General features: G+C 36.4%; 1 pseudogene; it reads left to right on the top strand.

Moving 5' to 3' along the window:
* The first annotated feature begins 2,768 nt into the window (after positions 1–2,768).
* Positions 2,769–19,286, top strand: LOC109392880 (40S ribosomal protein S14 pseudogene; annotated as a pseudogene).
* Positions 19,287–21,978: the final 2,692 nt, after the last annotated feature.

The following is a 21,978-nucleotide window of genomic DNA, read 5'->3' as shown; positions in this document are numbered from 1 at the left end:
GAATTAAATAACCTCAACCCCTACCTCTTCATGAGCTGAAAGGAAAGTGCCAGTAATTTTGCATAAATCTCAGAGGCTAAATTACCATTTTTATTAGCATTTTAAAAGCTAACATTAACACTAAATTTTCAATCAAGCCACACATAACAGTTTAACCCTATGACTAATTAATATTCCCACTGGATACCGGCTGGCTTGAGGCACACAGCCGAGGGGCTGAAGCCTCCATTACAGTAGAATGCCTCCTGCCCTCGCTAGATGATTCCTGTCACCTGCTTCCTACATTCTGGTATTGTTGGGGTTGAATGTTAGGCTCTCCTTCACCCCCTGGCCCCATTGGCACCTTCATCCTTTAACCCAGGACCTCTTGTCCGAACTTGTTTATTACCAGAACCAAACTCCCGTGCCCCTTCTCAATAAAGTAAATTCCAATCCTCTTAACACAATTCTCTCTGCTTAAGGGAGTCCCCAACAGTGACTACAAGTATTTCAACCTAGATAGTGACTTATACTAACTGTGATTTGATAAAATAGGAGGTCATTGCAGGATTTAAAAAAAAAAAGCCATCATAATATCATAACTATTTTACAACAGGAAGGGACTGAAGAAATCATTGAGTCTATGTGTTGCTAACACAAATATACACAGAGGCAAGCACATAATAAAAGTGAGTAAAGTGGGCTCTATGTATTTCACTCAGGAAAATGAGGGTTATGGTCGCTGGAGAGGGCAGCCCTCTGAGAGCAAACACTGTTGCCATGCATAACAGGAATAGGAACATAATTCTCCCCACCTGCCGATATTTTTTCGAAAGAAGCTAGAAACCCAGACTGTTTTAAAAACAATACTCAATTTTGGACTAAACAAAACAAAAATATAGCTTGCCAGTTTAAATTCTCTGACAGTCTAATCTCTTGATTATTTCACTGAGACGTTAAGCACGTTTCTAAAGTTAATAGAGGAAATTAGTGGGAAAACCAGAAAAAGAATCAGAGGTGCCCTGGTTTTTCAATTCATTGCTTTTTATGTGTGAATGAATCTTCCTTTTTTTTTTTCTCCATTATACAACTGAGTCCCAGAACACCTTCTGTATATGTGTTTTCAGCTAACCAGGACAGGCTAGTGCATTCTGGCATAATGAGATGAGCATCAGTTATTCACATTACCATCATGATGGAAATTGTTGGGGCTAGCAGAAATTGTCATTGATCCACACAGAAGGATAAAAATATGTATCAGTTCCAGATGTTTTCCCATGGGCATGTGCTACAAGTTGCAGAAAAACACTTTTGAGATAGAGCATGAAAAAAATGAAATCACAGATATATGTAAAGGATCAGTCAGTCAGGTAAAGAATAATGCTGATTTGTCATATTCAAGGAGCTTTTAAAAACATGGATAAGTTGAAAGAGCAATATATGTCAATTTAGCCAGTTTTACATGCAAGACAAAATGGGAATAGTTATTAAATACAAATTCAATAGAAGGACATTTTAAAAGATAGTTTGAGTAGCTGTGAATAATATTTCAAAAATACTATAATAATAAAATAACATCACTATATTTATTACATGAATCAAATGTAAATCAATCTTTGCTTACTTTTGCTACATGTCTAAATTATATATAAAATGCATCTAATCATTCCTTGTGTGTCTTATTCAACTACCACAAGGTAGCTAGTTGGTCCATGCAGAAGTGATAGAATGTGTGTCACAGATCAAATTTTGTTGTAATGAATATCAGGTCTCACATTGTATTTGAATGTTAGTGCTTTGAAATTATTCAACTTAAAACACTCATAGATTAGAACTAAAATATTATAAATATGTGAAAAACTCTATGATGATATTCATGGGTGGAATTGAATCTGCATAATTCTGAAAGTTATTTATTTACGTATCTTTATTCATGCTAGTATTTATTAGAAATAATTATAATAACTTGTTTATAAGCTTTATTTTTAAAGGTTACCTAAAGAATCTTAATACTCCTAATACAGAATACCCCAAACTTAGAATGGATCTGAAATTTGTCATTGAAATTCTGAAAGGTAGACCCCCAATACAGCTATTACTGCCACAACCTCTTTTTAGCCTTCAATAATACAATCCCCAAGATAACCAAGATTCACAGTAGAATAAGAGAAGATACTGTTTTCATTCTTGTTATATATAAATATATATATATATATTTATATACATATAAAATATATATTTATATATAAAATATACACATATATGCATATATACATAAAATGTATGTATATATTATACGTATATTTAATATATATTGTATTTTATTGTATATATAGTATATATACAATACAAATGTATATATGTACACATATATATAATTAATGCTCTCTATATACTAGATGCTCATCTACAAATTAGGGATACATCATTTAACATAGAGAAAAAATGGCTTCACTGATGAAGCAGGAAAGAATTTTTATAGTGCATAAATATAAACAATAAAGTAGGTAAATGAATTATCATTATAATATGGTACAGTCTATAACTGTTATTTTTTAAAAATAGAGTAATGAAGAGAGTTGCAGAATATTGCAGGTGGGAAAAGAATTATGATTTCATATAAAATGCTACTGGAGGTCTCATTAAGAAGTTACATTTGAAAAAAGACCTACTGTTGGTGAAGGAGAAAACTATGCAAGTATTTCAGGAAGAACATTCCAAGAAGTGAGAAAAATAAGTAAAAAGATCTGAGTTCAGAACATGTTTGCATGTTCTCAGAATTTCAAAGAATGGCAAGAAGTTCATGTTGGCTAGGAGAACATTTGCGGAAGAAAGAAAATGGTGAGATGATGAGGTAGAGAGCTTTAGAAATGAGGGCGCAGGTAGTGACAGAACATGTAGGTCTTAGAAAGATTGGGCTTGACTCTGAGTGATATGGGAAGATATTGAATTGTTAGTGTCATAGTATTCTATTGATATACAACAAATGACCATGAACTTGGTGGTTTAAAACACCCATTTATGATTTGCAAATGAGAGATCCACAATGGCAGAGTACATAAACGCTGTACTTGGCCTCATCCCATGAACACATCAAAATTAAAACTAAATAATAAAACAATCAAGCTAGAGAACTATTTGATGTCTAGCTTAACAGAAATTTTATAACTAAGAATATAAAGAAGCCACATCAAGACTCGTAGGAGCAGAGACACTAAATGGGCCAGCTCCAAACCTCCATGTGGCAGATGAAAATTTATGGAAGCCAGCAACCAGCAGCAGGCCTTGGTATGTCCTAAGTTTTTGCAGAGCTACCTCAGACCTGGTACTGATGGCAGCTGTCCTCAGTTCACAGTGTGGCCTCTTTTACATGCCTCCAAGTTTACCACAGGCAGCCACCAACCATAGATCACTTTGTAGTTCTTACCAGGGAGTCCCTGACTAGTCACAGGCAAGGGCTGACCTGGGCATGTGTTGGAGCCCTTCCCAAGAAGCCCCAGAACCAACATAGTTGGAGTTTGGCTTCAGACCACAGCAGAGAACCACCCCATTATCCCCACAAGTGTGGTCCAAAGGGTGGTCTCAACAGGCTCCGGAGCCTGCTAGGGGGAATTCTACTCCATGTGGTAAGCCCCACACACAGCAACCTATAAGCTGTTGATGTCGCCAAACCCCACAGCCAGTCAGCCTGAAGGTCAATCTCACTAACTAATGTGCCAATAACAATCAAGGCTCAAATATAACAGAAGAACACATACAACCCACATAGGAGACAATCCTGGAGCACCCGGCTCAGGTGACCAGGGAGACTGTGCAACTGGGCCCCACAGGGCACATACGACATAAGGCCAATTAGCAAGATTGGGAGACATAACTGATCTACTTAATATATAGAAACAAACACAGAGAGTCAGCACAAATGAGAAAACAAAAAAATATGTCCCAAATTGAAGAACAGGAAAAAAAAAAAAAACCAAAAAATAACCAAATGATATGGAGGCAAGCAATCTACGAGTTCAAAACACTGGTTATAAGGATGCTCAAGGAACTTAGTGAAAACTTCAACAAAGAGATAGCAAGCATAAAGAATAACATAGAAACCATGAAAAAGACCCAGTCAGAAGTGAAGAATACAACAACTGCAATGAAGGATGCAGTAAAAGGATGCAGTAAAAATCACTGGCAGACTAGATAAAGCAGAGGATTCAATCAGTGATTTGTTAGACAAGGTAGCATAAAACATCCAATTGGAACAGCAAAAAGAAAAAAATAATAATAATACTTGAGGATAATTTAAGAGATCTGTGGGACAATATCAAACATAAGGACATTAACATCATAGGAGTACTAGAAGGAGAAGAGAGAAAGCAAGGGATTGAGAACCTATTTGAAGAAATAATGACTGAAAACTTTCTTCACCTGGAGACAGAAATAGACATAGGAGCTCAGGAAGCACAGAGAGCTGCAAACAAGAATAAACCAAACAGCCCCACACCAAAACACATTAAAATTAAAATGGCAAAGGTTAAAGACAAAGAGAGAATCCTAAAAGCAGCAAGAGAAAGGCAACTGATAACTTATAAGGGAGCTCCCATAAAATTGTCAGCTGATTTTTCAACAAAAATTTTGCAGGCCAGAAGGGATTGGCAGGGAATATTCAGTGATGAAAAGCAAGAATCTGCAGATCTATAACCAAGATTACTCTACCCAGCAAGGGTATCACTTAAAATCAAAGGACAGATAAAGAACTTCCTAGAGAAGAAAATACTCAAAGGAGCTCATCACCAACAAACCAGGATTACAAGGAATCTTAGAGGAATTTCTTTAATAAATAAATAAATAAATAAATAAATAAATAAATAAATAAATAAATAAATAAAATGGCAATAACTACATATATGCCAATAATTACTTTCAATTTAAATGGATTAATTGCTCTAATCAAAAACATAGGGTGGGTGAATGGATAAGAAAACAAAACCCTTACATGTGCTGCCTACAAGAGACTAACTTCAGATTGAAAGACATACAGAAAAAAATTAAAAAGCTGAAGTAGCAATACTTGTACCACACAAAACAGGCTTTAAAACAAAGACTCTAAGAAGAGATAAAAAAGGACCTAGTAATCGCACTTCTGGGTATTTAGCTAAGAAACACAAATGCTACTTCAAGGGAATGTTTGCATCCATGTGTTCATTGCAGCGTTGTTTACAATGGCCAAGATGAGTAGGCAGCCTAGGAGTCCATCAATGGATGAATGGATAAAGAGTAGGTGGCACATACATACAATGGAATATTGCTTGACCAGGGAAGAGAATGGGTTCTTGACATCTGTGGCTGCTGCTGGACCTGGGAGGTATTGTGCTGAGTGGAGTATGTCTGATAGAAAAAGACAGATGCAATGTGATTTCTCATATATGTGGAATCTAAAGAAAAATTAAACAAACAAAACAAAAACAAACTCATAGAGCTTCCGGTGGCGGCGTCTGGAAAAGACACGCCGAAATAGCGCCTCACAAGGGGAAGGAAAAGAAGGAAGAACAGGTCATCAGCCTCAGACCTCAGGTAGCTGAAGGAGAAAATGTATTTGGTGTCTGCCACATCTTTGCATCCTTTAATGACACTTTTGTCCATGTCACCGATCTTTCTGGCAAGGAAACCAACTGCCGTGTAACTGGTGGGATGAAGGTAAAGGCTGACCGAGATGAATCTTCTCCATATGCTGCCATGTTGGCTGCCCAGGATGTGGCCCAGAGGTGCACGGAGCTGGTCTCCACATCAAACTCCGGGCCACGGGAGGAAATAGGACCAAGACCCCTGGACCAGGGGCCCAGTCAGTTCTCAGAGCCCTTGCCAGCTCGGGAACGAAGACCGGATGGATTGAGGATGTCACCCCCATCCCTTCCGACAGCACCTGCAGGAAAGGGGGTCGCCGTCTGTGAACAGGACTCAAATTACTGTTATCCGTTAATAAATTGACTTTGTGTGAAAAACAAACAAACAAAAACAAACAAACAAAAAACAAAACAAAAACAAACTCATAGATAGAGGGAACATTTTAATGGTTGCCAGATTAAAGAAGTTTTGGAGAATGGGTGATAAAGGGGAAGGGATTAAGAAGTACAAATTTGTTGTTATAAAGTAGTCATAGGTATGTAGGGTATAAAACAAAGAATATAGTAAATAATATAATAACAATGTATGGTGTCAAATGGGTACTAGATTTATCAGGGTGATAGATGGGAGGGGTTTTGGACATGATGAAAAAGGTGAAAGGATCAAGCACAAATGGCAGGTACTAAATAGTCATGGGGATATAAAGTAAAGCAAAGAGAATATAGTCAATAATATGGTATTAGCTATGTATAGTGCCAGGTGAGTACTAGTCAGGGGAATCACTTCTTAAATTACACAAATGTCTAACCACTATAAAACAAACCTGAAATTAACATAAAATAATATTAAATGTTAATTATAATTGAAAAATTTTAAAAGGTGAGGGAAAGGCAAAAGGGAATAAGAGGTTCAAATTCCCAGGTATAAAACCAGTAAGTCATGAGGATGTAATGTACAGCATGGGGAACAAAATCAGTAATATTGTGATAGCAGAGTATGATGTCAAATGGTTGCTGGACTTATGGTGATTACATATATAAATGTTGAACAACTATGGTGTACACCTGATACTGATATAATGTTGTATGTTAGCTATATTTTTATAAAAATCTTTAGAAAAAAAGATTTGAAATGCAACCCAGACTTCCAATTACACTCAGTATTAACTGTTAGCCACCTATAAAATAGGTAGATGGTTCACATTATAAAAGTTCATGTAATCACATTAACAATAAAGTAAAATTTTCCTTTCAAATAAATAAATAAATAAAGTAAAATAATAAAAAGATAAAAAAATAAAACACCCATTTATTGGTTCGCAATACCATTAGGTCAAAATTTCAAGCATGGCATGACTTGGTTCCCTGCTCAGGGTACGCCAGGGCAGATATCAAGGTGATGGCCAAGCTACGGTGAAGTATCTGCTTACAAGTTCATTCATGATGTTAGCAATTTTTAGTTCCTTGAGTTGTAGGACTGAGATCACCATTTTCTTTTTGGCTGTCATCTGGGCTCACAGAAGTTGACTGCATTTCTTGCCATATGGCCCCCTTCAAGTTCAAAGCCAGTAATGGAGAATATACTTCATGTCAAACCCCTTTCATGCTTTAAGTCTCTTTTACCTGGAATATCCCACACCCTTTTAAAGGCTCACCTAAGTCAGGTCCACCCAAGATAAGTATCGAATCTAATTTCAACTGATTTGGACCTTAATTACATCTGCAAAATCCCAATCACATGTTTGATTGAGTACCTGAGAGAACAGAGTATGGGAACTATCATGAGACTGAATATTAAAATTAAACAAAATATTAATGGAGTAATTTTGGAGACACTGACAGTAAAGAAGTAACTAAAATCTTCAAGCAATGAGGTGGAGTACCTGGGGGTAGAATGTGACTGAAACATAAAAGCTGATGGCATGCACTTCAAAGCTAGAGGTAGAAAGTTGTTCACAAACGTAGGTAAAATGGTCTGGATATAGCAATAAAGAACCAGGAGGAAATGTACTCTAACCAAACCCCCAATGGTACGATGCATATGGGAGAGAAAATATTAACTAGTAAGAAGGGCAGCAGGAGGAAGCAGTGTCGTCAAGAGAGAGTCAGGCTCCAGGTAGAGCAAGAAAGAGAAAGGGCCATTTAGAAAATAGTTTGAAGGTATAAGAAAATACATTGTGAAAGAATATGAGTTCTAAAGAGATCAGAGAAATGGTTTTTGGAGTTGATAAATAGGGTCAGAAAATGCAATGCATAGAACTCACAGAGCTATGTGGAAGTCAGTCAATAGGATGGTGGGTTATCTAGGGTATCTGGATCTCATATTGTGGTTCAATTGAAGGCAATGAGCATAATAAGATGAATTCTAAAGTCCCTAAGGCTGATAGAAGTGGAGAAGCTAAGTGTCTGAAGCAGGATAAGAAAAGGGATGGGTATGGTTGTGGTAGGCTGTGTAATTAATTATATCGAGTTGTCGGAAAAGACATGACACATTTTTGGAATGAAAAACATAGAAAAACTTGTCACGACTTTTCCGACAACCCAATATATATTCAATCCTTCTTGTAGGAGGATCATATATCTGTGGTCCTTTGATTTTAGATGTGGCCATGTGACTTATGTCTCTCTCCACCACTTCTTGCAAGAAGATTTGATATTCCCACTCTCCCATTTTGCTTATGTCAGGAGTAACTTTCTTTGGAAATAAAATGTGGGCAAAAGTAAACTGTCACTTCTTAGCAGAATCTTTTATGTGTCACCCTTGACTTGTAATATCCCTTTTATTTCTGCTAAAACACTGCAAATTATCTGATAGGCTGCTAAATCAGCCTGTTCTAACAATCAAGATAATATTGAGCAAAAAGCCACAGCTATCCATGATGAACATGAATTGTTAGTAAGATATTAACCTTTGCTATTATAAGTCTCTGAGGTTTTGGAGTTGTGTTTTTGCAGTATAATTGTCCTGAGTGTTTCAGTGGTCTTATAATTTTCCCAAAGAATGTTCCAATGGGAATATGAAGGTCGGCTAAGATTGGACTTATGGCAATTTGTGGGTTTCCATTCCAAAAATATATATGGTGTGGTTGCCCTCTGCCCAACAGTATTTTTCTTTTTTTTTTTTTTAGTTTTAACTTTTAACATTTCAAGGAATTAACTTTTAATACTTGCAATATGCAGAAATCTGTTCTTGTACCTCTATTTCCACACATACATCAAGGGACTCCTGCTGTTAGACTTCATTTCCATACACTACTCTCATTATAGCAATAGTTCCAGCTGTAACTTTCTGTCAAGTCTTTTAAACAATGAGCAGATTATTTTATAAGCAGGTTATTTTACACAAACTAACTCTACTATGAGTAAAGAGCAGTTGTAAGAGACTAGATTAAGCATTATTAGTTGTCAAAAGTATAAATAGGGTTGTATTCATAAACACTGAAAAGCATTTAAAATTCTATTGGTTTGAAACAACTGAAAATTTGGATTAAGCAACAAGAACTTCCTTAGGTTCCCTTTACTTAAAATCTAGAAACAGAGCTGGCCCCAGTTATGTTCAATGCCCTCTGCAATTCTTTCTAATGCTCTCTTTTCTGGGAGGTTGGATTCCTACTTAGGGTTTCTCTTCAGTAGCTTTATTTAAAAAGAAAGGAAACATTTTTTTCCTCCAGAAGCCCCATCAAACTTCTCTTTACATGAGGCCTAATCATGAAAGATAATCGCTATGTCACTGTCTTTGATGTCTAATTGTGACCAGAAGTATGTCATGTATTCGAGGGTGGGCTTGTGTTCTTGAATAAATTAATAAGGTAGAAAGAGTACCTTAAAAACAAATCCAGCTTGGGGTGCAGCAAGATGGCAGATTAGGTAAACACTATGCCTACTGCTTCCCAAGATCCCACCAAAACTACAAATAAATTATAGAACAATCAACCTCAGGAATCATCTGAAGATCAGCTGAAAAGAACCCTTGTAACTCAGGATGTAAAGAAGCAGCCATGTCAAGGCTGGCAGGAGGGATTGAGACAGGAGATGGGCCAACCCCAAATCCACAGATAGTGGGTAAACACTAAGAGGGACACCTAGGTAGCAGAGGTACTTCTGGAGGGGGAGGAGTCCCAGATCCATGCTGGGCTCCCCAGCCCAGGGGTCCTGTGCCAGGAAGGGGAGTTCCCACAACATCTAGCAGTGAAAAATCAGTGAGGGTTCTGTTTTCTCATCCCAGTTAGATGGAAGGCGGCTAGAAATTCAGGCACCCTGTTAGAGAGCATACACACACAGACTCACTCACTTGCAAACACTTACCTGGTCTCTGGTAGAGGAGTGACAACTTGAGAGGTTCCAGAGACATGTGGGGAAAGACTGAGTTGTGTGGCTGCAGGGCAAGAGCTAGAGGAATGGCTGCCATTATCCCTGTATGGAGCCTCTCTCACATGTAGCCCACAGGAGGGCGCCATCTTTTCTATGTTGAACCCTCCCCCAAAGGGCCAAATCTGAAACCGCGTTGGTCTGGTAAAATCTGCAGGTACATACCACCTTAGTGTCCCCTGGGTCCCTATCCGGCACAGCTAATACTGCATTGCCTGGAACACTCTTGACTACTGAGCACATGGTCCTACCCCACAAGCTACAAAAGCCTTTTATAGCAGCAGCCTGGAAAACTTTTGGTGTTGGGCAATGACCCAAAACCCATGCTGCAGCCTCTCTTCGGTGGCTCACAGAGACCTGCAGGCCTGAGTTGAGCGGTGGCTGACTATGGTATTCTCAGGGAGTTTTTGCAAAGTGGTCACGGGCCCAGCACCAGTGCAAGAACTGAAACTTGCATTAACTTTGTAAAAACTACCAGCCATATCTCATGACTCCCAAGGGCCCCTCCCGACCCAGCTAGCGCTGTATTGCTGAGGGCACTCTCAACACAGGGTTAACCAGACCAGCCCATGCACCTAATGATGCTCTTTCAATGGCTGAGCCTTATGGATAGCTGGCAGGTGGGAGAAAGCTTAGGGGGCCCTGGCCCTTCTGCTAAGCCACCTCAGGCCCAATACTGTGGGCAGCCAGCCTTGGTTCACAGCAAGGCCACCCACACACACCTCCAAGTCCAGCACAGGCAGCAGCCAACCACATAGAACTTTTTGGATCCTACTAGGTTGTCACAGGCCTGTCACAGGTAAGGCTGCAATGGACCTGCACAGGAGCCCCTCCCAAGAGACACCAGAAACAACAAACATAAAGGACAGCTTCAGACCACACCAGAACATTACATGGTTAGCCCCACAAGTGGCACACCAAAGGGTGATCTTAACAGGCTCAAAAGCCTGGATATGCAGGGGCAAATCCTTCTCTGAAAGGTCAGCCCCCACACAGCAGCTCACACACTGGGCATAGCCAATCCTCACAGTCAGTCAGCCTGGGAGTCAATCCCACCCACCAATGTACCAAAAGCAATCAAAGTTCAACTACAACAGAAGAGCACACATAACACACCACAGGGGTCACTCCTGGAACACACACACACAGGTGATCAGGGAGACTGCACCATTGGACCACACAGGACACATGCTACATAAGGCCAATCAGCAAAGACTGAGAGACATAGAATATCTACTGAATACACAAAAGCAAACAGAGAGAGGCAGGCAGAGTGAAGAAACATGTCTCAAATAAAAGAACAGCAGAAACCTCCAGAAATAGAACTACATGAAATGGAGGCAACCAACTTGCTAGAGACAGAGTTTAAAACATGATTATTAGAATGCTTAAGGAACTTAGTGAGAATTACAACAAAAAGATACTAAGCATAAAGAAGGACATAGAAAGCATAAAAAAGAACCAGACAGAAATAAAGAATGCAATAACTGAAAAGAAGAATACAATAGAAAATATTACCAGGAGGTTAGAGAGCAGAGGATTGATCAGCGATTTAGAAGACAGCGAAATACCCAAATAGAACAACAAAAAGAGAAAATAATAATTTTAAAATATTGAAGATAGTTGAGGGACTTGTGGAAGAACATCATGCATCACAACATCCACATCATAGGAGTACCTGAAGGAGAAGAGAGAGAGCAAGAGAATGAGAACCTATTTGAAGAAATAATGACTTAAAAATTTCCTAACTTGGTGAAGAAAATAGACACACCAGCTCAGGAAGCACAGAGCATCCCTACAAGATGAACCCACATAAAAATGGAGAGCAAATCCTAAAAGCAGCAAGGGAAAGAGAACTTGTTATTCACAAGGGAGTGCCTCTAAGACTATCTAGCTGATTTCTCAACAGAAACTTTACAGGCCTGAGGGGAGTGGCAGGAAATATTCAAAATAATGAAAAACAAAGGCTTCCAACAAGGCTAGTCTATCCAGCAAGGCTATAATTTAAAATTGAAGAATAGTTAAAGAGCTTCCCAGAAAATGAAAGCCTAAAGGAATTCATTACCACCAAGCCAGCAATACAAAAAATGTTAAAATGACTTTTTTAAGCAGAAGAAAAAGAAAAACAAAACAAACAAAAAAAAATGAAGATAAAAAATATGAACAATAAAATGACAATAACTATGTACCTATCAATAATCACTTTAAATGTAAATGGATTAAATGTTCCAATCAAAAGATAAAGGGTAGCTGAATGGATAAGAAAATCAGATCCATGCATATGTTGTCTACAAAAGACCCAGCTCAGACTGAAAGACATGCACAGACTGAAAATATAGGGATGGAAAAAGATATTTCACACAAATGGAAGTGAGAAAATGAATACATATAGCAGAGAAAATAAACTTTAAAGCAAAGATTATAAGAGACAAGGAAATTACACAAAAATAAAGGGATCAATCCAACAAGAGGACATCACCCTAGTAAAAACTAATGCAACCAACACAGGAGCTTCTAAATACATAAAGCAAATATTGACTGACATAAAGGCAGAGGTCAATAGTAACACAGTGATAGTAGGGGACTTTAACACCCCAATGACACTGATAAAGAGGTAGCTTTTCCAGGCAGAAAATCAACATGGAATCAGTGGCCTTAAATGACACACTAGATTGGATGGATTTAATTGATATTTTTAGAGCATTTCACCCCAAAGCAGTAGAATATACATTCTTTTCAAGTGCACATGGAACATTTTCCAAGATAGACCACATGTTAGGCCACAAAACAAGTCTCAATGAATAAAAAGAAATGCTGATATCATATCAAGCGTCTTCTCTGACCACAATGGTATGAAACTAGAAATCAATTACAAGGAAAAAAAAATAGAAAAACACACAAACACATGGAGGCTAAATAACATGCTACTAAATAATGAATGGGTCAACAATGATATCAAGGAAGAAATCAAAAGATACCTTGAGACAAACAAAATTGAAAATACAGCAACACAAAGTCACAGCTAAAACCATCCTAAGAGAGAGATTTTTGTTTCAAGGTCTGTTCTAGGTACTTATATTTAATTAATCTTGTTAATTGGTTTTGTATCTATGGTTGGAAAAATTTGGAGAAATTTTATTTTTAACTCTTTTGGCCCATTACATTTTTTCTGTGCTTAATATTGTGTTTATATTGGTATTACCTCTGGAGTAATCAAAATATGATATGTTTAGGAAATGTAACAAAAAGAATAACTTATACATTTGGAAAATGTTTTCGATATTCTAATTAGGAGGACTATCTAAAATTATTTGGTGGCACATAAATTAATCCATATTTTAAACCCTTTAGATGTAAGGAGCAACGTGTTGGCCTTGGAAACACTGTCTACCAACTTGGCATTAGTGAAATCCACTTGGCCTAAATTATAGAGTCAGTTCAGCCCTGAAGATATGAAATCATTCAGGTTTCTAAGGGAATAAGAATAGCATTGCCCCTAAACCCCTGTTACACACATCATCACTCAAAATATCTTCAAGGTTTACAACCTATTTTAAATCACATTTATCAGAGCTCTTAATATTAGACTCAGGGCATGTTTCCTTGTTATTTGTTGTTGAGATTGTATTTTTGTTTTAGTTAGTGTAACTGATATTTTTGTGCAATTAACATTTTTATTATTTCTAACATATCTTCAATTTAGGGAAAGCTAGAGTATAGGTTATCAGCAAGTACTTTTCCTCTTATGACATTGAAAATTTCTGATTTTGCATACAGAGTGAATGGCCATCTGCCCCAATTTTTCACATCCAAATTTAAGTATTTGTAATATCATAGAGTTAGGAAAAGTTAAGATTTTTCCTAAGATATACTAAGACATGTAGTACATGACTATAACAGCATATTAATGACATGCAATTGGCTGAAAAGAGTTGAAATCATTTCTCTAACACCTGATCTATTCCATTTATTAAATGACTTTCTTCTCCAGTTATATTCTATGTATTAGAGTTCTCTTGGCCATTTGGTACTTACCAAAGAACCTAATTGTGAACATGCATACATAATTTTTGTATACCAGAACCTGTTTCATTATTACTCACTAAAACAGTTGCCTTCTGGTAGACAAAACAATTAAGCAAGGTAATAACCCAACTCCATGGTTACAGTTATACTCCTTTTTTATCTATCAAACTCTGAAGTCAAGCTAGATTATCATTCAATGTTTATGATTGTGCAGTATGGAGCCTCTGAACCACTAAGGATTTCCAAAGCATCGAGGAATTTGCCAATAGAAGAAATGGGTAGTGAGCTAATTCCCAAATACCAATGATTCCATTCTGTGATTGGATCATTGTAATTCTAATTTTACTTGCAGTGAAAACACTATTAGAGTCTGTAGTCAACTGTATCCATTTCTAAGAAAAACTAAGGAAAAAAAGTTGGAGAGATGAGGGAAATAACATAGCTAAATAAAATAAATAAATAAATAAATAAAAGCTCTAAGGAACAAAAAACTTGTTGTTGTTTTTTTTAAATATAAATAGAATTCTGCCTTGGAGAGAAAAGCCTCAAATTTTTATCAATATTCCAAATACCAGAGAATAGGTTAGTATCAGAGAATAGATTAGTATTATAAAGGGATTAATTTTATAATAGATATTGGCACATATTGTTTTAAATGAAATATAGTAGTTAGAATAGACATATTTCCTTTTTTCACTAGAATTATATACTTTAAATCATGAAAACATGTTTATTTCTTTATTAGAACTCCTAAAATAAAATGAACCAGATGCTATATACCCAATAAATCTGTTTTATTACATAAAAACCCTTTGATAAAATTAAATTCAAACTTTTCACTTTAATCATTCTAAACATTAAGTTTGGCTGAACATGTAGATCAAAATATTTTTCTGAATTCATCAGTTAACTCAGTCAATGCCTAACATTCACATTTCTACAAGTATTTGAACATACTTTCCCCTTAAAGGACTACATAGTGATTTTCAATCCCTTTCGAATACTTCTCTAAATCAGTCTTCGATTGATTTATCTGTTTATTGAATTGACATACTATTTGATTGGAATGATGAATAAATTCATTTAAAAGTCTAAACCAGTTTTGCACAATTGGTACTGCCTAAGAAACAAATATCGCATAACCATATGGTTTATTGCAAATGTGTTTTATCATATTTATCATAAAACATAAACTAAAACAATATCATATGATACTGCTAAATTTAGTTCAGCTTGCTTAGCGTTGGAAAAAAGGTAAACATTTTCAATCACAATATAGCTTTATTTTATAACAATTTATTAATTTATACTGCAATCTGATTTTCAGTTTTATAGTTTTTTCCCTCAAATATCATGAAACATAGTTAAATACTTATAATTAAGGTTTATGAGCATACCATTTATATTTATTGTCTGTTCTAATATTCATTCATGAAGAAACAATGTCATAATTTTCTCGAATAACTAAAAATATATAGAAAAATTCCATATACGAAGATGCATTAAATTTTATATTCATTACAAAAAAGAAAATTTTACCAATTCAATGTGTGTGTGTGTGTGTGTGTGTGTGTGTGTGTCCATATAGTAAAAGTTCAATTGCATAATAAGTGATTGAGGTTTTTCTCTTTTATTGCCGTTTTGCCAAAACAATTATTTCAGTTATACCTACGATCCTGAATTGATAAACAAACATTTGAATACACTGGATAACTATGCAAAGATATTGTGTGTATATGTGAAGGAAAGCATTTTCACAAAATGATTAATAATATTAAATTGCAAAGAGGAAAATACTTTAAAATAATATCCTCTTTATTCTTTTTGGAGCAGTTAATTTGAACTTTTTAGAAGTTCAAATTAGATGTTTTCTTAATCACTTTTTAAAAGTGATCTTTAAAATCTGTATGATTTGGTGAGAGATAATATCATCCATGCTGTTTAACATGTACCTGAGTTCATATATTAAAATTACAGATTAAAGCATTTTTAATCTGTACCCTTAGGCATAGACACATTTTCCTTTTTGACTATGAATATTAAAAAGTATATTTCAATTTCTAAAAGATGGATACTATTCTAGTGATACTGGGTTAAACAATATTGTATTATATATATTTCACTCCCTCTTCCCTGACAACATAAAAATATGAGAATACATATATAATATGGGTATATATGTAACATGGAGATATAGCCCCCCACAGATTCACTCATTCTTTCATACAGTCTATCTGTTAATATCTATTGAGCACTTGGTATTTATGAGTGGTGGTGCTAATGGGGCCCTGCTGTCATGTATTTTCAGGATGTAGTGTGTGTAGAACTTCACTCACTACTGTGATGGTTAATTTTATGTGTCAATTTGACTAGGCTAAGGGATGTCCAGATAGCTGGTGTTTTCAGAAGAGATTAGCAGGTGAATTAGTAGAATAAGTACAAAAAAGATCTGCCGTTACCAATATGGACAGCTGCCATGATTCTCCGGCCTTTGGAATCATACTAAACCATACCACTGGCTTTCCTGGTTCTGCTTGCAGATGGCAGATGATGGGATTTACCTTCATAATTGCATGAGGCAATTCCTATAATGAATCTCTGTATATATGTCTAGCTCTAGCTCTATATCTCCTATTGGTTTGTGGATGAAAAAGGGGTTCTGTTATCTGAGACATCCAGTCACCTAAGTAACCTCACAGAGTGACTTGATCAAAATTCCTAACAGGGCAGGTCATGGTGGGTAGTCCCACCCCAGGTACATTACTTCTTTAGTAAAAAAGGCTTATCTTTGCCTTAAACAAGCCCTGTCCATTGTTTCTGTGCATCTAGATTAACATGCCTTTGAAGTCTTTTTTAAAACTCTGAAGCAGTAACTATTCTCAAAGAAGCACATTCTCTTAACTATCCTGTAATCCAATCTCTGTTTTGCTTTCTCCCAACTTCATGTAATCTTCCTTATATTCCCTGTTTGATTCCAAATGTATAAAAGGAACTGCAAGAATGTCATTCTCTGGAGCACTTATGATCTTGCTTCCTAAAATTGTTGTCAGTTTGGCTCAAATAAACTCTTATAAAAATTCTCTACAGGTTTGGACATTTCTTATGTTGACTGATTCTATTTCTCTGGGGAACCCTGACTCATATACCTGCCTAAGGTGTACTATAAACAGGGTTTTGAATTTGTGACCAAGAAGCTACTTAGCACTGGGGCACAAGGAAGGCAAAGTTTAAGTTGAAACTGAAGCCATTGAAAGGAGGCAACCAACTAAAGATCTGCTAAAAAACAGTTAATAAAAAAGAGTAAACAACATGTGCCTAGGCCCAAAGCCAGAAGTTAAATCAGTGGGGTAAAGGAATAGAAACAAAAATGCTCTTTTGCTGGTGTGGTATCTGTGAAGTGACGGGAGACAGTCAGGATCCAGAAGTAAAGTGCACAGGGAAAGGGCACATCATTTAACTCAGAGTAGGCCAAGAAGAGTGTTTGTTTTGTTAAAGAAAAAAAATCACAGGCTCAAAATGGCATCGCCCCAACCCCTTAGAGCCCCCTTCTAGTTAATAGATGGGATGCTGCTCAATTCATGAATCATTTAATAAAGAATATTAGGTCTTCAAATGTTCTCAGTTTAATTTTTTTTAACAGATTCTTATTATGACTGCATTGGGAAGCCACTCTAAGATTAAAAGTGGGGAAATCACATGATACAATTATTTTAAAAATATTAATCTGGCTATTCTTGTTTATAATGTACTGTAGAGGGTTGGGCAAAATGGTAGCAATAAAATCAATAGGCCTTTGAAGGGAGGTGAGTTTGCCATGCTTCTTTGGGGATATTGATTATTTTAAGTTGGTTAATTTTAAAAAGCAGAAGACATGGGAAATGCTCTAAAAACCAAGTAGAAATTTCCCTTTGGAAAAGGACATCTACAATTTTAAGGAAAATCTCCATTTATAAAGGTGTTTCTCTTACAGTACCAGGCTGGCCTTCATTATCAACAGATAAGGTCTGGACCTAAAGCTGCATAAAAATCTTACCCTTGTTTTCTGTGCTTTTCATGGTAATAACCCATAACTGACACCCCATCCCCAAGATCTTCCTTTGTCTTGAACTGAAGGTGGTGTTGAAGGTGATAGCTTCTGCCATTTAGACAATTCAATCAACGTTCCTGGGTCTCTCCCATGTATATAGGAGGTACATATGTTAGCAAACTTTAATTTGTTTTCTCGTGGTAATCTGTCTCATGTCAATTTAGTTATTAGACCAACCAGAAGAAACTTAAAGTGTAGAGGAAAAATTTTCCTCCTCAATATCTCCATAGTAGTACAGATAAGAGAGGGTAGAGATTGGGACAAGGATGTAGAAACTAAAGAAAAAAAAAAAAAAAGAAAAAGTAACAAGTGGACCCATTTGGAATCTATTTTACTGTTAGCATAGATAATATTGAGGTTCTAATGCTCACTAATTTCTTCAGCTTCCTCCACATCCCCAACCCCACCTTTGTTCCAGTTGTCTATTTTCCTACATTGGCCTAATCAACATGCATGATCACAGATCCTCACCAAATACAAACGTATGCCTTTGGTGCACATAGTTGACTTTTTTTTGTGGTAGTTCAGTGTTAATCAAAAAAACAAGATCAGCTCTGGCAAAGCAATTGTTAGTTAGAAATTATAGGATCTTGAACAAAAAACAAAGATAACATTGAACTTGAGCCACTCATTTTGTAGAAGAGGAAATGAAAGCTCCACAAAGGGAATAAATGTGTCATGTTAACAGCCTTTCCTCAGCATTTATCACTTTGCTGAGGCATATTACTAATATAAGCTCAACACATATATTTCACAGAGGCCAATATAATATACCTTACCAGTGTCAGGGTTGGAACTATAATGCAAGCCTTCTAACTTCAAAAAGGGTCTCTTAAATTCCTTTTCTTTTCTTTGTTTTTCCAAATTCTGCAGACTAAATTTCTTCAAATATGAAATCTCAGGCTTTGTTGTAGTCCTGAGTCCAGCTGTAGAAAGCATGTGGAAGATATATTATTATAATTGTTTTGTGATAATCTTTTATTTGAAGAATAAACTTCGTTAGGCCAGGAGCAGAAACCATCTTATCCTGAAAGTCATTTGTCTTGCTTTGTACCTTGTACCTGCTGGGTTGTGTTTGTCTCCTAGGCGCTTATGATCAGTGGGCCTGGGCTATCCAAACAGCCGCCTACGGGCTAGGATGTGGAATCGGAGGGCTTGCTCATGCCCCGAAACCCTCTGTTGCGAGAGACAGTGCAAAGAAAACCCCCTGAAGCACTGAAGGGGAACAGCCTCATTTACCATCCCTATAAAACTCCATACAACTTTTTGCTCGGGGAGGTTATGGTCTTTTCTAGCCTGACCTGCAGCAGCTCAAACATGCCAAGTAAATTCTAATAGAACAATTTAGGTCTCCCACAACTCATTCCTCTGGCCGTGCCTAACAAATTTTAATAGTTTAAACACCTAGGCATCTCTATTTTATCTCATAATAGGCCAAAGAGGTAGCAGTTTTATCACATCTCACAGATGACGGATCAGAAGCTCAAAAGGTTATGTCAGTTTCGAAAGGTGATAGAAATGGAAGGTGTCAACAGAAAATTTAATTCTAGAACTTTTTGACACCAAATCCTGTACTTATAAACACTATGCCAAGAGATACCTCATAGTACCCAAGCTTTTGATTGAAAACAGTTTGAGAATCACCATCATAGTTTTCATTTTATTTTTAACCCTTGATAATAAAACAAATATATAAAAATATTATATATTTGCTCTCCCTTTTATCCTGTTGTCACTTCTGTTATTGTTCATCTGTTCCCTTCCTTACTATCTAAGCCTTAAAAAGAAATTAAAGTATTTTAGAGATACAATGTGATATAAATATTAAATGAATGCTTATGCACCCGAAATCCAACTTAAGAACTGAAATGTTACCAAACTGTTGAATCTCTCTGCATAGTTCCTATGAAAAAAAATCTACTAACTACTCCTTCCTTTACAATGTAGCTACCATTCTTAATAAGGTGCTTATTATTCCCATGGAATTTTACATGATTTAAAAATTTATATATGTAAGACATAATTAATTTATATGAGACAGACTACAATCATCATATATTTTTGTTTAATTGTGCATAATACTCTATGTTGTTAAAAACATACAGTAAGGAAAGACTATTTGAAAACACTAGTGCAATAGGGAGAACATTCAGACCTTGAAATATGAAAGCAATTAAAAATCAAACAGAAAAAGTCTTTTCTTTTATAGGGAGTAGTAAGCAGGGTCAGCATGAACTTTGAGGCGAAATCACTGAAGCAGGTGGGAATGAGCAGACAGCATGGTTTAACAGGAAATGTTTCTTGCTGTGGCCAGCTGATTATCAAAAAGAGCTTTTAAGAGAGGATGTTCTACCCCTTAGTAGTCCTTTAAAATTGGGAGTTAGCTAAAGCTCATGGGAGTGTAGGAAGTGGCGACTGGGGGCAGCCTGACTAAATTTTGGCCAAGCCACATCAATGAGTAAGTAATAGGCAATTGTAGATACTTGGTCAGTGACTCTGTTGTTTAAGATGGACAAAATCTGTCTTTAAGTATAGAGATGAAATAAGAGTCATTTTAAAATTCAGGTTTGTAGTTTCCAGGGTGGGCTCGCCTTCACTTTCTTGTTGACCTTGAAGAACTAGCTATATCATCTGTTGAGCATGTCATTGGACTGTCAGCAATTGGAATGTGTAAGAGATCATGCCCTTGATGAGAACTATGCCTAAGAATATAGTAAAAGAGGAGCTGACTAAGATAGCAACATAGGAGGCTCCTGAGATCCTTTTCTCCAATGGATGCACCAAGTGTACAGCTATGCAATGAACAATTCTCCTTGAAAGAGACCCAGAAACTAGCTGAGCAACTCCTATACATCAGACAAATGAGAAAATACCCACATTGAAATAGTTGGTTCTGAGGGCTGAGTATGATCCTACCCAGAGACCAGGAGAGCTGATAGCACTCCGGTCTGCCCCACATCACCAGAAAATTCCTGGAAAGAGCTTCTGCACACACCTTCACTCCAGCTTCTACAGCTACTGCTGGGGAACAGGTCACCAGATGTCTGACTCTGACAGCCAAAAGGGCTTCCATTCATGAGTCCTACAGGACTGTAGCAAACAAAGCAGCAAATCCTAACCAGCTATCCCGCCAAGGCTCAGCCCAGAGGGAGCAGTCAAAACCACTTATTTCCCAGCCTTTCCCTGAAGTCTTAATAAATTTAAGAAGACTGAAATCATATCAAGCATCTTTTCCAAACTGAATGGTATGAAACCAAGAATTAATCACATGAAGAAAATTAGAAAATTCATTAATATGTGATTTTACCAGTGAAGCAATATAGCCCTGGACTTTTCTTGGTTGGGAGGCTTTTGATTACTGATTCATTCTCCTCACTAGAATTGTTCCATTCAGATTTTCCATTTTTTTTCATGATTTAGTCTTGGTTGGTTGTATGTTTCTAGGAATGTATCCATTTCTTCTATGTTTTCCACTTTGTTGACATATAATTGTTTCTAAGAGTTGCCTATGACCCTTTGCATTTGCGTGGTATCAGTAGTAATGTCTTCTCTTTCATTTAAAATTTTATTGGAATCCCCACTTTTTTTCTTGATAACTGCAGCTAACAATTTGTCGATTTTTTTTTCTATTTAAAAAACAGCTCTTAGTTTTATTAATCTTTCCTATTATTTTAGTCTGTATTATTTATTTCTTCTGTAGTCTTTGTTATTTATTTCCTTCTGCTAACTTTGGGCTTAATTTGCTCTAATTTTTCTAGTGCCTTGAGGAATAAAGTTGCTTATTTAATAAACAACTTATTTCTTGTTTCTTAATATAAGTATTTATCAATACAAATTTTCACGTTAGAGTTATTTTTGTTGTATCCCATAAGTTTTGGTATGTTTTAATATCTCTCTCTCTCT

The sequence above is a fragment of the Hipposideros armiger genome, unplaced genomic scaffold (genome assembly GCF_001890085.2).
Source record: "Hipposideros armiger isolate ML-2016 unplaced genomic scaffold, ASM189008v1 scaffold_353, whole genome shotgun sequence".
Lineage (NCBI taxonomy): Eukaryota > Metazoa > Chordata > Mammalia > Chiroptera > Hipposideridae > Hipposideros > Hipposideros armiger.
This window is presented reverse-complemented; position numbering and strand designations above follow the sequence as displayed.